General features: G+C 32.9%; 1 protein-coding gene and 1 long non-coding RNA gene across 4 annotated transcripts in view; one reads left to right on the forward strand and one right to left on the reverse strand.

Annotated features, from left to right (window-relative positions):
- LOC123312367 (plexin domain-containing protein 2) overlaps positions 1 to 13,284 on the reverse strand; it is a 105,046-nt gene that overhangs the window by 53,754 nt on the left and 38,008 nt on the right. The gene's annotated exons all lie outside the window — the stretch shown is intronic.
- LOC123312376 lies at positions 1,620 to 4,514 on the forward strand. Its single transcript, XR_006537617.1, has 3 exons — positions 1,620 to 1,858; positions 1,919 to 2,014; positions 3,902 to 4,514. It is a non-coding gene; the product is annotated as an uncharacterized LOC123312376 (long non-coding RNA).

Genomic DNA, 13,284 nt, shown 5'->3' on the forward strand with positions numbered 1-13,284 from the left:
AAAAAAATTTATCAAGACGTATTGCAATTTTTCCGCAAAATTCATTATCAAGAAATCCTATGAACTAGTTAATAATATTCATATCTAGCCCAAAAATGTCCAAATTAACTTATTTCGATGTAATAAACCTATTCCTGTGCTTTCTTTCAGTCCTGTCAGTACAAAAACATCTCTACAGGAATAATGTGAATCCGCAATGAAATAATAGATCTTCTGAAAATCTGTCTGTCTCAAAATTATTTTCAATGAATAAAATTCATTAGAATTTTATTCATCAAATGAAGGATTAATAATGAGTAAAACTCTAAGCCCATTACTAGCAGAAATTTTCATGGATCATATTTTATATTTAATATTAAGTAAAATCTTATTTGGGAGAATACTGAAGAATATCAAACTTTTAGAAATTGGAGAGTATCGAATCAACTTTAAAAATGAAAAATACCTTGAGTAAATAGATGAAAAATAATAAACTTCGAACGAATAAGGTAAATAAATGTGGAGTTCATAAACTTACTTGTACAGTGATAAGTGATTGTTCGTCTTTTTATATCAAACCGCTGAAAAACTTCAGAAAGAAATATTTAAACAAAAAATTTCTTCACTGACAAGAGCACTAGAAATTCTACGTTTGCTGAGCATCTGTTGAGTGTAAAGCACTACTGCAACGAATACTTCGAGTCTTCCAAACTCCAAATGTAGAAGCTAAGGGTGAAAAACTGAATCGTTCAGAAAGTAGTAGTATTTTCGTGAGTTTAGTTGCTAATATAAAACAAATAAACGAAAAAAAGGCCGTGAAAAAAATTATAAAAATTGTATGAGCAATAAAGAAAAAATATAGAAAACCTTGAAATATAAGGAAAGATTTCATAACATCGGGGAATATAGATTTCATTTTGTATAAATAAAAAAATTCCTTAGCTATATTATTTAACCACCGATCTAGTCCGATTTGTACCTGCCAGAGACAACTCTGGTACCTGCTCTGAAAACTATCATTACCCCTTCTTGTGAAACTCGAGGAAGCTTTTGTTTGCGGATGTTGTTGAAGAACAATGCAATAAAGTTTTCAATTATGAACTGATTTTTTGTTAGATTCTTCGGATCAGAGAGAAATCCAGATAAAGATTCGTATTATTCGTTATCTCACTGCAATTATTCGAATCTTTCACTGACTTTCACTCAGAAATTTTCAATTATATTCTGCCTTGATCATAACAAGAAAATTAAAAATGAGCGTTACAGATTCCCTCTTTATTTGGTTTCGTCGAAAATTAGTAAAAACCGTAAAAACAGATGACGCTGAAGTTTGTTTTTGGATACAGTGACTCTATCAAACACAGTGGCGACAATTGTCTCGTTTTTCATCGTTTTAACAAGAATATGGAGTATTTGGTTACGTGACGTGACGTGAGCCAATCCGCATTCCGAATTATAGATCATAGCATTGAAATCTGTGCTTATAAGCCGCCATATTCTTGCTAAATTTCCAATTGTCGCCACTGTGTTTGATAGAGTCACTGTATTTTTGGAGTGGTCCATCTATTCTCTGTTCTTTTAATCTATGGGTGGGATTATCTGTCCAGCTAATAGCGGCTACACACTGCCCAGCATGGGTATGAAACTAAAGTAAGAAATTGAGAAGCAGCTTCTGATTGGTGGCACCTTCAATGGCCGCCAAGCATGCGCAAAACATCGAATTGCCGTCCGGTGGCCGGTGCCGTGTTTTGAATTTTGAACTTCGCTCTCTCTGTTATCATCCATCTTTGAGCTAGTGTGCGTGTTGTGATTGTTTACAAAGGTTTTTATACAAGTGCATGAAAATTATTGTTCAATATCCTTGATGTGATAGTACGACGTAAGTATTTTCTGATTAACATGATACAGGTTTAAAAATAATTTCATTTATGTATTTCAGACCTCTTGAATCATCCAATTCGAATAGTGATTGAAAGAATGTTTGAATGCAGTTCGCCTTTATCTCGATGGTTGATTTATGCAGGTAAGTAGAAAGGTAAGTCGTCATTTATTATATTATATTAATATTTTTAATGTTATTGGTTAATGTATCGTTCCTAATATTATATTTTCATAACTGTTTTAATATTTTCCTTTTATGCTACTAATTCTTTAAATATGTCTGGTACTACAGTAAAGTCGTCATCTTCTTGTAAGATTGCTTACTCTTGTAAATATCCTTCCTGCAGTAGTGTCTTCAGAAAAAATTTGCCACCTGGTGAAAAAAATAAAAATTTCTTTTATTTCCCCAAAGATCCCTCAAGAAGAGAAACTTGGATGAAAATTTGTGGTTTGGATTCAAAAATCCATGTTTCTAATTTCCGAATTTGTCAGGATCATTTCAGATTTTCTGATTTCAATAATCCTAGGGAACCGAAGTACCTCAAATATCTGTCAATTCCTAAAGCCCCTGTAAATCCACCTTATCATCAAATTCTCACATCTAATTATCCAAATTCAAATACAAATATTCCATTCAACATATTCGATGTATCTTCGATTGAAAATTGTTTATCCAACTCACCAATCGATGTAACGCACCAGGTGGAAAGTTATCAGCAGTTCTTATTCTCAAAGGGGTTACCTAGTAATCTTTGTACATTTCCACCCACTAATTCTAATCAACTGTCTAGTGATAATAGTATTCAAAATCCTATACCAAGAATCTCACAATCCAACAATCAAGATAGAAACATCTCTTTGATTCATTCTCCTCCTGCTTCTGTTGAGAAGGCACCCAGTACTTCATTTCATTCCAATATATCTCAATCAAATGAGCCAGATGAAGAAGTTATTGTTTCTATTTGTGATAATATAAGCCCCTTATCACATTCAAAGAGAAGACATAAATTTTCTTTCCTGAAGGAGGCTGATGATTCGAGTAAAGTAGAAAAAGATGTGTATCGGATACACAGAAATACAACATCTAAACTTTCAAAATTGAAAACATTATTGAGAAATAAAAGAACTCAGCTTAGTGAAATAAACAGATTGTATAGAGACGGTAAATTCAAATTCATTGAAGAAAATTTAAATTCAGTTAGCAAGCATTTCATTAATTCCCAATTGAGAAACTCGGCAAAATCACCTACAGGTCGAAGATGGACCATAAATGATAAAACTTTTGCTCTCGCCATGTATAAAAGAAGCCCGAGACTTTATAGATATTTAAGATCAGTTTTTAAATTGCCAGCACCTAGAACTTTGCAAACCCTTCTTTCCAATATACCTTTTGAATGCGGAATTTTAAAATCAGTTCTAGAATTTTTGAGAATTCAGGTAGGAAACATGGATGAGTTGGATACATACTGTGTTTTGATTTTTGATGAAATTTCTATTAGTAGTGATCTATCATATAATATTCGGCATCAGAAGATATCAGGATTCGAAGATTTAGGTTCCTTGGGTCGAACATCTAACCCAGCAAATCATGCTCTCGTTTTTATGATAAGGGGCATCCAGAAAAACTTTAAAATTCCCATTGCATATTATCTTTCAAAAGATAGTGTCAAATCTTGCAATTTAAAACAACTGATAGTAGACATAATTAAGGAATTACAAGCAGTGGGTGTAAGAATTTGTGCGACTGTTTGTGACCAAGGCAGTACTAACAAAACTGCCTTGAACTCCTTAGTTTCAGATCACACAGATGATCAACCTTCTCCTTTCCACTTTGTAGTTAATGGCCAGCGAGTTTTCACAATATTTGATGTCCCTCATCTTTTAAAGTGTACTCGTAACTCTATTATCGATGGAAAGTTGGAATTTGAGACAGGGAAGTTTGCTTGTATGGACCATATAAAGGAAGCTTTCCATTTTGATAATTCTAAGAGAACATATAGATGCTGCAGTAAATTAACTGAAAATAATTTCAATTTTTCAGATTCCTATATGAAGATGAAAGTGAATGTGGCAGCCAGACAACTGAGTCACACTGTAGCAGCAGCTATTGAAACTTTCTGTGCGTCTGGATATATGGAGACAAACGCGTTGCATACCGCTGAGTTTTGTCATCAGATTGATAATCTATTCGATTCATTGAATAGTTCGCAGTTTCATAATTCGGATGGAAAAAAATATCGATCTGCATTGTCTGACAACTCGCCTCATTTAGAATTTTGGTCGGATATGTTGCCCAAAATTAATAATTGGAAAATTTTTCGTAATGGGAAGTGTAGTAAACATTTTAAATTTGTTCAGGGGTGGACTATCACGATAAGGTCTATTATGGAATTATGGAAACTCTTGCGGTTTGAGGGTTTGACGTTTTTGAATTTAAGAAATTTCAATCAGGATCCTATTGAAAATTTATTTGGACAAATAAGGCAACATGGATTTGGCAATACAAATCCAAATTCTTCACAATTCGTGGCAGCTCTTAAAACTTTAGTAATCAATAATTTAAGTTCACCGGTGTACAAGTCCTTTAACTGTGAAAACGATTTTTGTGATTCATTAGGGAATTTTGGGGATTTTATTAGTAAATATAATAGGGAAAATGAATGATAGCTGTGAAGAACATACCAATAATTCTGATGTTGTCGATGAGGATGATGATGTAGATGATATTACGGATCAAAATCACGCCTCTTCTTATGTAGCCGGCTACATCTTGAAAAAATTAAAAATTTCGGAATTTTTAGAATGTGAAAATTGTAGGAAATGCTTCTTTTCAGAACACGTATTGAGTCAGCATCTTTTTGTTAGTTTCAAAGAATTTGATGACAAAATTCGGTTGAATTATGCAAGTGAGCAATTGGTTCAAATGGTTGACGAGTTTCATATTGAATTATATAAATTTTTGGACAAAAATGGTCATGAGACAAAATTGCTGGATAAATTCATTTCAAAATTCACCCGGGAGTATCAAAAAATGTCATTCTGTACTATCCATGACCTTTCGCAAAATATTTACAGAATTCTCTTTCGTGTAACAATTTTCAAATATATTCGTGAAAAAAATAAAACTATAAAACCTCCCCATTCTGGACATCTAAGAAAAAATCGAATAATACGTGAGAGCAGGATAAATAATCAATGAACCAATTGCTTCTTGTATATTAGTCGTTTAATATATGTATATATTTTTCCCCATTTGTAGAGCCAAAGTGATTGTGCTAACGGACTCTGTGATATCATGTGATGGTTATATTTATTCAAAGATTATATTTCTTTTCTTATTACTGTTTAAATGGTTCCCTTGCCTGTGTACATATAATGTCCCTTTAACCCATGTTATTTTTTCAAGACAAGCAATTAACTGATTGTGATATTTCCTTTGTATACTTATTGTGATAATTTGTGGTATAGTATTATTTTTGCATTCAATGTTTTTTTTATTTATTTCGTTACTGTTTGCATGTTTTTCGTTGAATATATTTTGGAAATAAGAATGAATCGTACTTTTAACAACCCCTTCATTCAATATTTTCTATCAAATGTTATGATTTTGGACTCTGGGTTTAGAGTTTTTATTTGAAGAATTTATTTTTACATTTTTTTTACTATTTGCATTGTTACTTTTTTGTATATATTTTTCCTTCTTAATTACCTCCTTATTCTCAATTTTTCTATTAAATGTTATTTTTTGAAGACTGAACTTTTGGACTCTGTGATATTATGTCAATGTTTTTTTATATATTATATAAAATTATATTTTGCATGATAGATGCAAATATCAGTTATTATTCAATATTAAATGTTTTCTGCATATATCTATTTTTGTTTCAAAAGTCATCCTGTTTCTGAAAAATTGACAATGATTTTATTCAGACACCAGGAAGCTAGAATAAAGTTCACTAACATGTGACACAAATTATAAAGTATTTCAAAAAATCCGTCAATTGATCATCATTTCACAAATTTTATGTATCTTTCAAGTATTTTTACAATAATTTATGTATATTTATCATTCATTCAATAAATGATTTATGAAGATTCTTGTTTTCATGACTTTCCACTTCTTGAATCACAAATAATAGAACAATTTACTTATTATGACAATCCACACCTAGGTGATTAATCACTTGCCAGTTTTCGCTTGGAAAAGTGTCTAATTTTTAAAACAGCAAAACTGAGAAATTGCCCTTGTGCGCGACACCTCTTATTTATATCTATATAAGCAAGATTCAAATCCAATTTGAATTTTCCCGCCTTCCCCCACTTCTCGGCCACCTAAGATGGCGGCCAATTCTGTTGCCAATGAATAGTAGGGAGTTTACACTTCTCTTATTATTTGTGTTCTGTGCTGCCCAGCTCGGTCGGGCCGATGTGATGTGAAATCGGTCCGTGTGTAGCTACACACGACAGAGGATTTGTCGGGTCTTGTCGTACGGCCTAGCCATCCAACAGCACGAATGACCGACCAAGTTGGATCGTGTGGAGCGCTGTCGGGTGGAAACAAGCTCATTCTGTATTAAGATGTCGACTAGAGGGGTATTCGCTGCTGCAAAAATGGCCGTCACCATTGATCCGAGAGATGTATACTCCAGCGATCGTGAAATTCGACTGACCAAGTTGGACGCCGGTCGTACCGTGTGTACGCAACGCCCAATCTGGTCGTCCCGACCGAGTTGGGCAGTGTGTAGCCGCTTTAATAGATCTGTGGGTTTCGTTCTACGCAATTGCAAAGAATTTTCGAATTTGTTGGCTATTCAGTCGGTGTATTTCAGTTTGATACCTACCAAACTTGAGTACTGTGCGTTGGTGTGGAATCCCTATCACGAAAAATATATTGTAGCATTGGAATCCACCAAAAAACATGGCGTTACCCCTATTCGGCATTACGACTAAAACTCTCTTCTGGTTGATTTCAACATCACAAGTTTGAGAAAGAGGAGAGAAATTTCAGGTGCAATCTTTGCTTTCAAATCAGTTAATGGTCAAGTCGATTCGATGTATCTGCTATCTCTGTTGAATTTTAATACGCCGCGCATTCTATCCAGAACGAATTTTACGAACTTTTAGGATTGCTGTTCTAATATTCAACACCATTTTCATAGTCCGGTAGCATCTATCTGCAGAAGCTTGAATGGTTTACCCCCAGTCGATATATTCTTTCTTAGTTTGAGTCAATTTAGGAGACAATTGTATTCATTAGTTAGAAACTTATTTTTGTTTGTTTTTTTTTGTGCTTTTTGGTTCATATTACATAACCGCGCCTGAGGATAGCTTGAGGTAATATTATACTTATATTTATAGGTTTACCTGTATGTATCTCTTACTTGTATACACCTGTAATTGGGCAGTTGCCTGTTGGATGTAGAAAGATAAATGAATAAATTCGGAGGTGCTGTGCAGAAAAAACGTTGGACAAACGATCTTGGAGGTGCTGCTCAGAAAATGCATCCAATAACTGCTTTTTCCGAATCTCAAACAGTGCCAGGACAAATAAAAAAAGAGGTGGACAATCATATGGACCTGAGATGGACGAACGACCCTGAAATTTTGGTTTCAAAATTCGCATTTGACTATTTAAAGATAGGAAGCACTCCTGGGGAATTTAATTTATTGAAAAAACTAAATGATGATCAAATAAAAATGTATTCTCGAGTAACTGAACAATATTTCTTAATAAGCTTTTTAGGGTTTTCACTCCCAATCTCTGAAACAAAAGCAATTAAAAATGAAATAAACAATTTGCTCCTGCGTAAATTCTTGCACTAATGTGTCAGGAGCAAGATATCGATTGAAATTTATTCTGGCAGGATTCTACATTTCTTAATAAACTTTTTAGGGTGAAAATGTCAGGAGCAAATCGACTAGAAAAAATTGTTGCCTGACAATGAACTGAAAATAAAGAACGTTGAAATTATAATTTTATGTCGTAACGTTTTGGAGTCTATATCAAACTCCTACATCAGACGAAAAAAATTTTCGAAAATCATCTGAATTTTATCTTTTGTTTGACATTAATTGTCAATACATAGAAACAGAGACTGTATAGAAACATTGATTGATTTAATTTTGAAATTACCGGATGATAGTTCCTTCTTCAGTAAATAGATCCAAATATGATCTATTCCTACCGAACAATTTGCCAAATTTGTTCTAATCTTTCTTTTATAATGGTCTGATTCGTGATCGATTAATTTCTCTATTCTTAATAATATTTTTATGTTCCCGTTTTCTTATTTCTAGAGATCTGGACGTTTCACCTGTACATATAAGTTTTACCACAAATACAGGGTATGTTGTAAATACAATTTTTTGATTTTTGTTTTTTGTTCAAAGGTTTAGTTTTTGTTAATATAGCTCTTAAATCATTTTGCGTTTTAAAAACAGTTCTTATGTTGAATTTCGAACCGATTCTTCTTATTTTTTCTAGTTGATTTGCTCCTGACACATTAGTGCAAAAATTTACGCAGGAGCAAATTGTTTATTTCATTTTTAATTGATTTTATTTCAGAGATTGGGAGTGAAAACCCTAAAAAGTTTATTTAGAAATGCAGAATCCTCCCAGAATAAATTTCAATCGATAACTAAACAATAGTTTGAAGGACTACACGAAATGATTGAAACTAAAATCAAAGGAATAGGTTGTAACTCACAACAGCCTTTCGAAACTGAAATAAAACTTGCAGAAGGTTTAACGTATGAAAACTGTTTTACAAAATTTATCCATTTTGAACATATCCAAATTTCCAAAGTAGTTTATAACCCATATACTTCATTCACTTTTATTTTAGCAGTCGGTTGGCCATGGAAATTTGACACATTTCACTCTGTATAGTACGAAAATGTGGGGTTATGACGCTTGTCAAAACATTTTTGAGTTTTAAATCAACGCTATGTTGCCCGTTCTACGTAAAAGTTTCTGTCATTACGTATTTTATCACAATGTCGAATTTCTTCGGAAAATATGTGACGAACATAATTGAAGTTTATACAAACTGATTGAAGGCATACCAAATCCAGTTGTTTTCATGGAAAATACAAGAGATCAGTATAATATCAGAATATGCACTAGCTTGAGGAGAGTTAATGTTCGTTATCTTCTTTGGCTTACATCATTTGTGGATTTCAAAAATATTAACCCGAAGATGAAATGCATATGATGCAGTGGTTGGGAATGGGTATCTCCCGAAGGAATTAACAGATAATTGCAAGAATGTTAAATTCTTCAATAAAAATCATCTTGCATCAATATAAGTAGAAGGAATTGAAGGAAGTTTCAAGTTAAGATGAACTTCACCTTTGAACAAGAATTTCACATGAATAAACAAGTAACAGGCCAACTTCCGCGTATTTGAGGCTATTCATCTTAATACATTGATGTAATAATAATAATTAGGTATTTATTAGTACCTTAAGACATTTACATTGTATAGGACAAGTCAAATGAAAAATGGAAAAATCTATTTTAGGGAACTTATTCTCCGATGACATTTATCGAAGATCCTGTAGTAAACTTTTCGCATTAATTCACTCAAACATAAAATTCTCAAATGCCACCACTTTTTTGGGTCTCCCAATAGAAGGAAACTCTTTGTCATCCTCTTCATTCACAATCTTTCTGATTGTGGAAATATCCAGCTGAAATATAAGTCGTTTAGATTCAGATGAAACATTATATAAATTCTCTTACATTGAATATGTTCGCTACCGTCTGACGTATTGTGGATTTTAGAATATCAAGGTATAACTATTTGAATGAGCGGACCTGAATTCTAAATAGCACTTCCTGAAACCCTGTCTCTTTTTTCAAATCACTTCCGGCATTTTCGTAATAAAATTGATATTAGTTGTGGCAACGGCGTTATGACATTAACGACATATCATGAGTGCCAACCTAACTTCGTTCTAGTTACAAAAACTTGAGAAAGTTATTTCATGGCCAACCGACTGCTAAAATAAATTTGAATGAAGTATACCTTAAACATACTCCGAGTTTTATTTCAGTTTCGATAGGCGGTTGCGCGTTACAGCCTATTCCTTGTAATTTAGTTTTAATAATTTCAGGTAGTTCTTCAAACTGCTGTTTAGTTACTCGAAAATACATTCTCAATTGACATCACTTAGTTCTATCAATAAATTTAATTTCCCATGAGCGACTTTTTTTCCTTAAATAATCTTTTTTCCATATTGATTTTTTATGCCTTTTGGACAAACTATACAAAAAATTTTTTTTTATTTCCGAATCCAAAAGTAGGTTTAACTGAACGGCTGGATCCATATTTTTATGAGAAACAAACCAAAAGACACAGAAACAACTATCTATACTCCAATCACTTTTATTTCAGCACTCAGTTGGCCATGAAGTAATTTTCTCAAGTTTTTGTAACTAGAACGGAGTAATGTTGGCACTCATGAAATGTCGTTGATGTCATAACGCCGTTGCCACAACTAATATCAATCAATATTACAAAAATGCCGAAAGTGATTGAAAAATTGAAAAGACGGGGTTTCAGGAAGTGCTATTTAGAATTCAGATACGCCCATTCAAATAGTAGTTAACCGTGGTATTCAAATATCTACAATACATCAGGCGGTAACGAACATATTCAATGTAAGTTAACTTATGTAATGTTTCATCTGAATCTAAACGACTTATATTTCACCTGAATGTTTCAACAATCAGAAAGATTGTGAATGAAAATGACGAAGAATTTCTTTCCATTCGGAGACCCAAAAAAATGGTGGCATTTGAGAATTTTATTTAAGAGTGAACGAATGCGAAAAGTTACTACAGGATTTTCGATTAATGTCATCGTAAAATAATTTTTAATTTGACTTGTCCTATACATTGTAAATGTCATAAATGATCAATAAATACAGGGTTGGGATGAAGTTTGGCACCAAATTAATATATTTAAAACGGGACGGACGGTAATTTTGAAATGTATTGTCAGGAGGTGAATGGCAAGCACTTCGAACATTTAAAATGATTTTTTAAATGTTTAATTTGATTTTAAATTATTTTCAATAAATTTTTTCTACTAGTAAAAGCCCTGTATTTCTTCTTTTTATAGATTTTCATAAAAAATACGTCATGAAAAGCAGAAAGAGTTATCTAATACAAAGTATTTCGTTTTATTTCTCACTATTGATATAAATAACAACGATTTATTTATTTGAATGGATTTTTTCTCAAATGTACAAAGAGACTGAATTTCTTCTTTTTACAGATAATTTTTACATGGAACCCTATATGGACAGATCCGAAACAAGGTGTACTTTCAGAATCTGCAGAAATATACAGGGTGTTCCATTTAAATAAAAAAAAGTTTTGTCATTTCCGGTTAAACCGGAAGTATCTCATTAATGAAAATATGCTCATCAGATGCATTGTGGTCCATTACACTCAGCTACCAAATTTCAAAAATATCGCCCGTTTTGTTTTAAAGATGTTTATTTGGTGCCAAACTTTATCCCAACCCTGTATACAGGTTGTTTCCAAATTAGACGTGAACCTTGGAGGAGGTGTTAGTATCACTCATTTGCTGTCGTTTGAGCCATATTTGAAGGGTGCAGAGCTGAAGTGAACCAAGTCCATGCAGCCTAGTTTTGAGATGAATGGCTTATATGTTGTTTATCACCAATCAATTCAAAAGTGACTTCTTTATATATTATTATTCTTATGTAAGCATATGCTTGCCAGCTTACCTTCTAACCTTTCAAAATCTAAAGAAGTCCCTTTTGAATAAATTGGTGATAAACAACTTCTAAGCTATTCATCTCAAAACTAGGCTGTATGGACTTGGTTCACTTCAGCTCTGAACCCCTCATATATTGATAGCCAAAAAATCAACAGTTTCCGAGATATTTGAGTTCTTGTGTTTTTCAAAAAATTTCTCACCTTACTTCATTTTTCGTCGATTTGTTCTACGTTGACCAAGTTTGGTAATAATTTTGGATTATTTTCTTCATAAAAAGATATGATACGTATGAAAAAAGCAAAACTACCCTATATTAGATGAACAACTTGAGGAAAGAAAGGACGAAGGAGCGAGAAGATTGAGAGTAAATTTCAGGCGGAAGTAACATCTGAAGAAATTAGAAAGAGGGAATGTGCTTGTATAAGGAATGGTGGAGGTCATTTCGAACAAATTTATGAATACAGTTTCTAATGAAATTTTGAGTTTAATTGCAATAAAAAAATATTTGATTCATAACTTTTCTTTCTTTGCTTCTATCCCCCATTTCAAATCAGAATCTGCTGAAACGAAACTAGTGCTTTAATTCTAACGAAAACATATTCAGGAAATAAAGGAGGAATCAGGTGAGTTTTTGAAATAATTTTTTTCTACAAACGTGCGCGTTCAACCTTTTTCCCGCACGCATTCCAAGTTGCAAAGAGTCACTTTCCCCTGCTATTTCTTTCCCGCACGCATTTGCATGCGGGAATGGATTAGCAGGGGTTTTTCCCGCACGCTAATATTATAGAGTAAATTAAATTCTTTCATGTTTCTATGCACAGAACGTCAACAATGAGAAACCCATAGTAACGACATGCAGAATTACGTCTGTCATTATTATATGAATTAATCAAATGAGATATGATATGTTTCGTGAAATGGAAACATTCATATATTTCAAGCGCTTGTAGAAAAAATATTGTTCCTAATTATTGCGGAAAGTGTCTGGCCCGCACTCAACTGCTTACCCGAACTCTTCTTCGCATCGTTCGGGCAACGGCAGTTTCGTGCGGGCAAGTATCACTTTCCGCACTTGATAGGAAAATAACTATTTCATACATAAATTTTGGAATTTGAAAGTTGCAGGCAAATTGATAATAGAAATTGATTTTTCTTTTCCTCATATACTGAATTTTAAATAGAACTAACTCGTTTTCAACATCAAATATAGGATACTTTTGCTTTTTTCATACGTATCATATCTTTTTCTGAAGAAAATATTCCAAAATTATAATCAAATTTGGTCAACGTAAAACAAATTGACGAAAACTAAAGTAAGGTGAGAAATTTTGTGAAAAACACAAGACTTCAAATATCGCGGAAAATGTTGATTTTTGGTTATCAGTGAGTGATACTAACACCTCCTCCAAAGTTCATGTCTAATTTGGAACATCCTGTATAATTATTATAATATATCAAAGTACTTAAAAAATAAACAGCCGCGTATATGAGTTAGTTGTACTGTTGATTGTTAATTATTTTGACTTCCATTGATGCAATATGGTTTTTGTTGAAATATTTAACATTCTTGTAATTATCCGTTAATTCTTTCGAGAGCTGCCCATTCCCAACCACTGCATCATATGCATTTTATCTCCGGGTTGTTTTTTTTGAAATCTACAGTTGATGC

This window comes from Coccinella septempunctata, chromosome 4 (assembly GCF_907165205.1).
Source record: "Coccinella septempunctata chromosome 4, icCocSept1.1, whole genome shotgun sequence".
Classification (NCBI taxonomy): Eukaryota; Metazoa; Arthropoda; class Insecta; order Coleoptera; family Coccinellidae; genus Coccinella; species Coccinella septempunctata.